We start from the raw sequence: 11238 nt of genomic DNA on the forward strand, positions 1-11238 counted from the left end.
TCTCAACTTTCTTCATGATTCGCATTTTATATCGTCTAATATTACAAAATATATCTGTAATCCGTATTTTCTAACAGTCAAAATTTCAAATTATATTTCAAATTTGTAAAATGTATTTGACTAATTAGAATTTCGCCCTGCATTCACAAATTTGAAACAATTAATCATCTCCCTGAACTGTTATTCGTTTATTTGTTCATCAATTTTTTCGTTTCTGCAACTTTGCCGTATTACTTCGAACACCGTAACTTTTCTACTAATATAAAAAACGAACTGTCTGCGCTATGTAAGAATGAGTTCTCGACCTCTATCGTAACATTTTTCGGCATCGTAGATCAGAGACAGAGAAACAAAAATCTCGTTTTACGTTTCGGCCCTTTGAACTGTAAAAGTACATTTTATTTACATAAAATTTTAAATATAAACTGTACAACGATGCGAAAAAATACAAACCCTTCAAGAATACTTACTTCAAGCATACGTGAAACTTATCGTTAGTTCAGAAAAATCAGAAACCAGGTCAACAACAATGCTCATACAGTTAGGTTAGGTTCATCATTCCTGTCAAACTGCCTCGAGCAATTACAACAACGAATAAACATTGCAAAATCCTTACCGGAAAAATGAAGTGAAAAACACTTCTATTCGTCTGGATTTCCGGTATGGATATTTCAATGTTTATTCGTCGTTGTAATTGTTCGACGCAGTTTGACAAAAAAATGATGAACCTAACCTAACAGCCACATTATCACTGTAGTTGATGACTTGGTTTCTCTCTTCTGAACATGACTTGGGTCCGATTGATTGTTCCTTTTTTTCTCAACCACGTTTCACGTGTGCATAAAGTAAGTATTCTCGAAGGGTGTTCTATTTTTTCGCATCGTTGTACAGTTTATATTTTAAATTTTATTGTAAATAAAATTTACTTTCGCAGTTCAAAGTGGCGAAACGTAAAAAGAGATTCTTGTTTCTCCATCTCTGATCTACGTCACTATACCTGCGCTATCCTCGATCGGTAAAAGCAACTCCTTCAATTTTGTTCGGTTAAGGCTTGCAATTAGACTCAGGGCGACCGAATTACAAACAAAACGTTTTTCTGCCTGTGGAGAGAAACTACGTCAGAGGCGAGCGCGCAAAACAAGAGTTGTAAATAAAATTTAGTTTCACAGTTCAAAGTGGCGAAACGTAAAAAGAGATTTTTGTTTCTCCATCTCTGATCTACGTCACTATACCTGCACTATCTTCGATCGGTAAAAGCAACTCCTTCAATTTTGTTCGGTTAAGGTTTACAATTAGACTCAGAGCGACCGAATTACAAACAAAACGTTTTCCTGTCTGCGGAGAGAAACTACGTCAGAGGCGAGCGCGCAAAACAAGAGTTGTAAATAAAATTTACTTTCGCAGTTCAAAGGGGCGAAACGTAAAAAGAGATTCTTGTTTCTCCATCTCTGATCTACGTCACTATACCTGCACTATCTTCGATCGGTAAAAGCAACTCCTTCAATTTTGTTCGGTTAAGGTTTACAATTAGACTCAGAGCGACCGAATTACAAACAAAACGTTTTCTTGCCTGCGGAGAGAAACTACGTCAGAGGCGAGCGCGCAAAACAAGAGTTGTAAATAAAATTTAGTTTCACAGTTCAAAGTGGCGAAACGTAAAAAGAGATTTTTGTTTCTCCATCTCTGATCTACGTCACTATACCTGCACTATCTTCGATCGGTAAAAGCAACTCCTTCAATTTTGTTCGGTTAAGGTTTACAATTAGACTCAGAGCGACCGAATTACAAACAAAACGTTTTCCTGTCTGCGGAGAGAAACTACGTCAGAGGCGAGCGCGCAAAACAAGAGTTGTAAATAAAATTTACTTTCGCAGTTCAAAGGGGCGAAACGTAAAAAGAGATTCTTGTTTCTCCATCTCTGATCTACGTCACTATACCTGCACTATCTTCGATCGGTAAAAGCAACTCCTTCAATTTTGTTCGGTTAAGGTTTACAATTAGACTCAGAGCGACCGAATTACAAACAAAACGTTTTCTTGCCTGCGGAGAGAAACTACGTCAGAGGCGAGCGCGCAAAACAAGAGTTGTAAATAAAATTTTCTTTCACAGTTCAAAGTGGCGAAACGTAAAAAGAGATTTTTGTTTCTCCATCTTTGATCTACGTTACTACGCCTGCACTATCCTCGATCGGTAAGAACAACTCCTTCAATTTTTTTCGGTCAAGGTTTACAATTAGACTCAGGACGACCAAATTACAAACAAATCGTTTTCCTGCCTGCGGACAGAAACTACATCAGAGGCGAGCACGCAAAACAAGAGGGGCCGCTGAGCATCGGGATAACAAAAGGAGGAAACGTGCCTCTCGGGGTGTTGCGAGCCTTCTCGTTGCGAAGCGGACGTAATTATAAAGCGTAAATGATTCGATGGGCGCGTGGCCGTGTGACCGTCGAGGACAATACATCGTCTCAATTCCCAGTTCCCACCCTCGTCTGTTGTTTAGCGAGTAAGAATAATCGCGCTCTATCAACTCAGCCGATAATAATTAGCATTTAATTATCGCGCCGAAACTGCAGCGCCTGCAAAATAGTCCCGCGGAAGAAAATTGTCCAATTTACCAAACATGACGATGGACGATCAAACAATTAAGGCGGGAAAAACAAACGTTCTGCCAATAATTCAAATAAATCATCAACTCGTTTCACTCTTGTAGGATATTTTGTCTACCTACGATTAAAGGAATCCACAAGATCTGCACATTGTCCTGAAAATTCGAGGATTTCACGATTCTCAATTCTGTTCATTGAGACCGATATAAAACGATAACACCGGTAAACTAGAATTTTGATTCTTTGTTCTAAATGTCTAGATAATTAATAAAAGAAAAAACAGTTTTGTTGGATAAAGTTTGCTTTTGTAGAAATCAGAACGATATTTCGGAGTTTAAAAAAAATTACATATCTTCTCAAACATTTATTGTAAATCACAATTAAATAAACTTCAGTCTCGCATTTAAGTCACTTTTATACAAAAATAATATTATTTCGCTTTTTTATTATCTGAATAATTGAAATCATAGAATTTCTTCCATTTTGAAATAGGATTCTCCTGTTTAATATCACTTAACATGTAATAATCGAGGACACAATTACCAGGCACAGAATCTCTGTAGATTTCTGTTAGGAAAATTATTAAATCGTCATTATTTCTCCAAAGATCGCAAAAGCAAACTTTAACGCGGGTGTATGTATGTCGAGAATTCCATGTCAACTCGACAACATTTTCGACTCGTTTCACGATTTTTCATACGATTCTACGGTCTCAAAAAAGCACTTTCGAGTTATTTCATATTTTTTTAATGCGATGTTTCGTTTGTTGAAAATGTTAAAAGTGCTTGAAAAAAATATAAGAAAAAATCGTCCCACAATGAGACGGGTGTCGGAATGATCGAGATGAAAAATAAGATTCTTTAGAATGTAATCAGATTTTTAAACAAAGTAAATTTTTAGATGGGTTTGAATAATCATAGAAAATTAACGGTTGAAGGGGGAAATTCGAAAAAATTCAGGAGTGCTTTTTTGAGACCGTAGAATCGTGTGAAAAATCCTGAAGCGAATCTAAAATGGTGAGAGAAAATCATTGGTCGAATTGACACGGGATTTTATTTTTCCATTGTTTTAATGCATGACAAATAAAAAAATAATTAACTCAACTCAGGTACAAAAGTACAATTTTTTTATTACTGAGCGACGTAAATGCATGAACTTATTACGTTCTCTTACAAATGATTGTCTCGCTTCAAAGTACAGATAATTCTTAACACTATTTTCTGAATGAAAAATCTTAGAAAATTTATCAAGAAAGTTTGTCACTGAAGCATGTAACATTCGAAATTTACTTTTGAAACATACAATGTGATCTGCATTCAAAATTTAGGATACAAAGCTCCATCGACCAATGTTTATTCAACCAAATTCTTTGATTTCAAACTGCACGTTATTGGTCTCGTTCTCATTATCGTTAATATCGTTACTGTCTTCATCGTCACTACCATCATTACTATTATCATCATTAGCATCATTAACATTATCACGATCATCATCATTATTATCATTGACGTCATCATCGTAATTATTATCATCATCGTGTACACTATATCATTCCAGTTACACGTAAAAAAAGGTTTCAGTTTCTAATTGTACTTTTGTTTATTTTATTATTTCGATATATATATAAAAAAAAAAAAAAAAACGTGCGTGGACTGCACAAACTAATATTCTCTTCTGATTTGTTTAAGACACACTGTGTAACATATTATCCTTCTTCTTCTTCTTTCTGCATGCAGTACGTATGCGTAAATTTCTTTCGCAATGCAACCGATCAGCGACGTTCTCCTTTCTCTCGTTTACAAACTGAGGATCGTAGACATCGTTATCGTATTATTGTTATGTTAAACTACAGTGCGCATACCGAGTTTGTCGAACTATGCTATTGGAATATATTATTATTCAATATATAAACATGCAATATCGAATATCCTACACAGTATAATAGAAGTGTAAAGAATAATGATACACATGTAGAATTATTGTGTCTGTGCGCCTAAAATATAATAATATACATATGAACATTCTCGCTCAAGTCGAAAAATTGTTCTGAATTTTGAATCTCAGAATTGATGAAAAAATTCATTTCGATATACTTTTTTTAAACGTAAGCCTATAATTTCAAATCATATATACATATTTTTTTTTTTTTTTGCAATCACTGGTTTCGAGTAATCAATTATTGAAGGTTTCGAAGAATTACGAATTGGACCTCAGTGGACATCTTTTTTCGCCTTTTTTCCTAACTTTTATTCAAATTCAATGCACGTGATTACAATTTATTATAACCGTCATAAATGGATTTCACTATCATATTTGTCGCAACATTGTTTGCAATAATCCTTTTTATTTCAAAAGATTGTAATTAAGAATTGATGAATAACTCAAGAAAAATTCGTCCCATACTTAATCAATGCTGAAGTCAAATAAGGCGCGGAATTTTTTATTTTAAATTTAATGTAAATGTAATGTTCGCGAAACGCATTATTAACGTATAATTAATCATTTTTCTTTCCTTAATTAGTGAAATCGTAGTATTTATACACTGAGAAAAATTTCATTCGTTATAGTAACTAGAAAAATTCAGTAAAACATGTATCGTTAAAAAAACTGTTTGAATATTGTTGGGCTTACGAAAAACGAGGTACGCCTAACCATTTTGCGCTGTTGTTGATCCTTTTTTGGTAATCGCAACGCAAAATCAGTTTATTCGGTTTACTCTACTTTTTTAGTCAAACAAGGCTTTAACATCAATTTATTCTTGCACAAGCATTAAATTTTCGCAACAGTTACAAGAAAATATAGTAACAATGATCGTAATGAGAGAGAATAGTAACGGATACTAGACCTTCCGGTAACGGCTAGAAAATTAATTTTCATTTTGTACCTGGAACTATATTTTTCGATTCTGGTAAAAAATGAAAATAGTTAAGGACTGAGCGGTAACCGGAACTAAAAATCTCTCTCAGTCTATCTATCTATTATAGATTAGCATGCATATCTCGATACACGTGCTACCGCGTTGATCAGCCAGTTAAAATTTTGCAACCAGTACAGCCGCTATAGTACAACAGAATGACGACACATCATCAGTTGACCTCAAATGTTATAATCGTTATATTATACATGTACGTACGTTCGTATAATACAAGATATTTTTGGCGTAGGAGTTAAACTTTCAAGATGGACAGATACACGGAGGTATATAAAGAATCGCAGAGGTTAATTTGCGTAACACGATAAAATAAAGAGATATTGCTTTTTAATGTTACGTATGCAGGTAGGTATAAAAAGTATCCACGTTGTTCTCGGTGCTCGTTCGAAACGCATTAAGGCATGCCAACGTCGCGAATATATAAATTTATCGGTATAATGACGAATACGAAAATAGTGTATAATCGAGCACAGGCAAAACAAACGACAAACGCAAGTTGAGACCTCAAAAGAAGACGTCTGTAATAATTAATTAGCTTGGAAAATCCGTTTTGAAGACGTCTAAGTATATTGCACTATACTTATTTTGCTTCAATAAAAAGTTGTTCGTGACGCGTTTAACTGACTTGCAAAGAGGTTTTTAAGCTTCCTCGACTCTTTCTTGAGAAAATTTATCGAAGGCTCGGGTCTTTTTTGTTTTCACCGCTTCGCTCAGATTGAAATTGTCGTTTGGTTCCACGTATCCAATCGACTTGCACAAGCTTCTTCAAGACGTTTCGATTTCTAGTGTAATTAGGCGGAATCGCAACAGTCAATTCGCAGAATGCATGTCACTTCTTCATTTCCCTGTCAAATGAAAATGGATTGGACTGTTTTTGTTTAGGATCCTGTATAGAATGGGGCTGTTGAGCTCTTTTTTATGTCTGCGATACGTGGACATGGATATTTGGAGATATGTACGTCAACGTCGGAATAGACCAGGACATCCTCTTAAGGTGGTTTTCGACCAAAATCAAAAGTCAAAAAGATGTCACATCTTCGAATCATTTCAGATGTCTCTCAAAAACGAGCCAAATATGTCACAAATTACGATGATTCTGAATAATGTGAAAAGACATTCTGTTAACGGACATTTTGAAAGCATATTTGATTCTTAAGGGGAAAGTTGAGGTTATGTTACGGAACTTTGTGATAATTATCAGGCTGAAGTTAGTAGCTTTAGCGTAACGAACCCTCGGTCTAAAAAATCATCATTATTGGACAATTTGAAAAGGACTATCAAGTAGTTGACATTTGAAAATCAAAGTATATGTTGTTTATAATGGTTTAATTTGCTAAATCTCGGATATTCCTAAAGATGCAAAGTAGCGATTTTTCCTAAACATGCATCGTTAAAGTAACTTCACTAACTTCACCCTCATGCAACTTTTACAAACTTCAGACAAGCTGCATCATTCTATGCCGTCAAATGGTCTTCGTGCGAGTTCTCATATACACGGATAATGAAATCGATAAGTAATACGTAGGTATCATTTTGATCGTATTGAAATATATCGCAAAAAGAGCACTGACGACGAGCTAAAGAACTACCGTAAAAAGTCTCCATACACATATTCCAGTATACGTCTACTTATTTAGCAAATCATCGGTTTCGTGTCTTTAATTATCTCGCAAAGACGTGCTTCTGCGATTCCGAGAGGGAATGGGTGAGTGAAAAAGGAGCATCGTAGTCACCGTGAATCGGCGAATGAATGCCGCATGCCGGGGGCTCGAGGCCAGGAGGCGTCGATGTTTCGCAGTTCGACCCATCCACCCACCGGATTTCTAAATCCAGTCCTCTCAACAGCACGCGTTGCATGGACACGCGATCAACTGGATATACGTATATTGCTGCATAGCCGCGCGGCAACTGCGAGAGATCAATACCAGAGTAGACGCAAAATTGGCCAAGAATCGCGATATCAGATGTGCAAAATTGCGTTCGTATTACAGAATGTGGTGCTTTGTTTGGTAGTAACATTTATTTTTCGCTCCCACCTGAAAATAGTTTTTCCATTCAGATGACATGGGAGAATTGTCTTGATTTCAAATCGTTACCACTCACAATCATACATGAAGCATTTTGTAAAGAACCAAGTTCTCCGACAAAGTATTATTTGAATTTCTGCTGTCAGGTCAATAGTTGCTCGAGGACGAATTTTTGCATGCAATTGATTTTCAAACCTCATAACTTGTGAACCGGTGAAGATATGGACTTTGTTTTCTGCCTAAAAATATGGTGCTCAAATTCGTACCGTGAAGTTAATACTTTAGCTACTTGAGACGGTTGAAGATCAATTTTTAGCTAAAATTGACTTTCGGGCTTTATAACTTTTGTATCGTTGGCAGAACTACGGATTTCGCTCACCAGATACTTTTGTAGAACATTTAATTCAGTATACAAACTGTATCGAAGATCAAGTCCGTAAGTCAAATACTATTGAGTCGTACCAATTAAAAAAAACATATAACAATTTATCCATGACATATGTGTAAGAAATTTACGAACTCCATGAGTCCATGTCATTCGGTAAGAACTTGTTTTCAAGGTTCTTTTGTGACCAAGCTTCTTGGGTGGAGCGAAAAAAAAACTGCCTTTAAACAAAATATCTCATTTTTGTATACGCTCCGCTCGCACGACACAATCGAGACATCTTAAGTCTGGAAACAAGACGTAAAAAATCATCATGGTGTAATAAAAAATGGTCAAATCGAACGCGATTGAAGTTACCAACGTCAACGTAAGGAAGTATTGTATTGAAAAGTATTGAAAACACAAATTTAAAACTTCACAATGACCTTGAAAATGTTGAGTTTTTAGGATATGAGATTTGTTTGATTTTATAACGGCTTATTGAATTTTAGACCCTCCTAATAACGTAGAGTAACGACAGTTTTCTGAAAAAAACATCCTTACATTATCGTGACCAATTTCAACCTCATCGAATCGAAGTGTTCGCGATTGAAAAAATTTGAAGAAAAAAGGTTGAGATCGATGAATCTAACAAATTTTAACCACGATTTCGAGTTTCAATGCCCGAGCGACGGGATAATCGGCTGATGAACATGTTTTGCGGAAACAACAACGTCTCGAGAGGAGCATAAAACAGAAGAACAGGACTGTATTAATTTTCGAAAGACACCGAATATTCCTAGAAATGACGAAAACGAATAGTAGGAAATTACCAATGCGATGAACAAGGTCACCCACACCGCGACACGGACGGCAGCGCAGCTCGCGGCTCGATTCAGCAGTTTCACCTGTGCCCACTTAATACGCGCTCACATACGTCCCTCTCGCCCCGCGAAAGGAACCGAGGCTTATCTCACTCTTTCTAGCTCCTCAGGCGCAACTCTCGGCAGCGGCTCGAAGTACGTACCTACATACATTGTATGTGCATACATTATGCCGCCTGCATTAATATTTCCGATGTAACTCACCTGGGAGGAGCCGAGCCGAATCCGAAGACTCTGATACCCGCGGTTTATCAAAGCCGGGAAAAATCTATTTCGCACTTTCAACTCTAATATATATTTATATACTGTATATACGTGTATAATTACACTCACTTACGCACTGAGTCACTTTTTCTCTCCCTCTATCTCCCTTTCTCTTTTCCCAGTACGATTAATAATAGTATTGTTAATTCTGTTATTACTACTATTATTGGTATCGGTATTATAACTCACAGGGTTGGAACAGTAACAATAAGTAAACCACAATTGGTCAGCACCGCAAAAACGCGATCAATCCGCTACCTCTCGCAACTCTGTGCGAAAGTCAACTGCACACTAACGCCACCGGCATTTTCACACTGTACGTACCCTACACTCTATTTTTCTCAACTGTACGGAGAGAGATTGACGAGAGAAAGAGAGATGGAGCGAGAAATGGGGAGGGGGAGGAGGGAACGTTTTTGTGCACACTACAGTATCGCCGTATCAGAGCCGACAAAGACGCATGCGTGCGAACCCGTCTGGCGCACGCGTCACTGGTGACTGCCGCCTTATCAACGCTGACTGCGGGAGAGAACCGCGGCGAGGAAGAGGGGGAGAAAGAGAGTGAGAGGAGAGAGAGAGAGAGAGAGAGGAAAAGAAAGAGAGAGAGATAGAGCGAGGCGGACCCCCGCGATTTCGCGTCGCGGCCACCTGGTGGCGACGTCGTCGCACTGCCCCCTCCTCCCCCCTTACGTTCCCCGTTGCGCGCGCGGAACGACAGCCAAAAGACGTCTAATGCAACATTAAATTAAGCGTCTAATTGCAATTAGAGGCAAGAGTACGATTTCCGTGTCGGCAAGATTTCATGGTGTATTTAGTCAAAAGAAACGAAAATTTTAAAAGTGATGAAAGTTGACATTTCAATTACTTTGCGAGGTATTTATTACTAAAGAAACGTTGTTTTAATCTTTGGGCTAAGTCACCTTTTCGTACAGGATGGTACGTGTGATTTTGTTCATGTCCCTGTCATACGAACTCCGAACTCACTAGCAAAAGAAAATCGTTGAATTTTGGGAAATTTTTTATTCCTAAAAGTCTCATTATTGTGGTAAAAATATCAAGAATCAATGGTCAAAAATTGGCGCTATGGATATCGTACTATTTTCCAATTAGAGGCAGACATCGCGTATTTTGCAGGCTTGTCAGATACGTGACGGTTCTAATTATGAGGATGATTCAGAACCTTAATTCCGATCTTCTTTCCACTGGTGAAAACCGCGGTGATAAATTATATCTTAACTAAAGACCGGCCAAAGTTTCGGTTTCGGCCAGTCTCGGCCAAAAATCTGGTTTCGGCGGCAGTTTCGGTTTCAGCCAAAATGGCCATTGCACGAAATTCTTTAGTAGTCAGTTCGTACTTACGTTTCATTCGAAAAATAAAGGGATATCCTAATATATTAAAGTCTTTTATTTAATCTAATCGAATAATCTGTTACGAAGCTAGGAAAACACTAGATTTCAGAGTGTAATGAATATTTAACTACATTTAACTCAACTACGTAAGTTTTGGTTTCGGTTACGGTTTCGAACGAAACTAGAAGAGCAATTCAAATTCGGTTATGGTTTTGATTTCGGCTAAAAATCATGTTACGGTCAGACACTGATCTTAACCAGTCAGAGAGCAGCTGTAACCAGAAAATATACCACAGTGTTCTTGACTTCATGATCGGATAATGGTTCAAGTTTTCAGTATCGAAGGTCAATTGAAGATTTACAACTGTTTCGCTCACGTACCTCAAAGCTATTAATTTATTTACAAAAATAAAAAATTATTCTATGCAATAGAAAAAGGTTGGATCAGAATGTTAAGCCAAAAAGAGAGCAATAATATTCTCTTGCAGAAATGTGAAGTGAATACTTATGTTATAATTCGTGGAAGAAAAAGGCGAAATAATGGTCAAGATCAAATCGTGTCCAATTCGAATGGTTGGAATGGCCAACGGTCGTCATCTACAACCGCAATTAAGTTAGAGATTATCCACCACTCTGCAATTTATTAACTTACATGTCGTATAGCTAAGATCTTGCCATAAAAGAAAGAACGGTGGTTTTTACTTCTACGGTTTTTTAAGAACCATTATAGTGCAGAATTTGTTCAGTCTTAAGAAGAATTATAATGGAGATGTTGCACAAATTCAGTGCCGATAGGAAGACGGCGGGAAAG

General features: G+C 37.0%; 1 protein-coding gene across 2 annotated transcripts in view; it reads right to left on the reverse strand.

The window, feature by feature from the left end:
• The window catches only part of LOC124176943 (protein numb), a 97117-nt gene extending 87565 nt beyond the window's left edge, over positions 1-9552 (reverse strand). Inside the window, exons 1-2 of one of the 2 annotated variants that reach the window (XM_046558848.1) lie at positions 9018-9552; positions 8763-8956 (exon numbers count right to left, since the gene is read on the reverse strand). The gene's annotated coding sequence lies outside the window, so the exon portion shown is untranslated. The remainder of the gene's footprint in view (positions 1-8762; positions 8957-9017) is intronic. The other variant, XM_046558849.1, reaches the window with a different exon arrangement.
• Positions 9553-11238: the final 1686 nt, after the last annotated feature.

This window comes from Neodiprion fabricii, chromosome 2 (genome assembly GCF_021155785.1).
Source record: "Neodiprion fabricii isolate iyNeoFabr1 chromosome 2, iyNeoFabr1.1, whole genome shotgun sequence".
NCBI classification, from domain to species: Eukaryota; Metazoa; Arthropoda; class Insecta; order Hymenoptera; family Diprionidae; genus Neodiprion; species Neodiprion fabricii.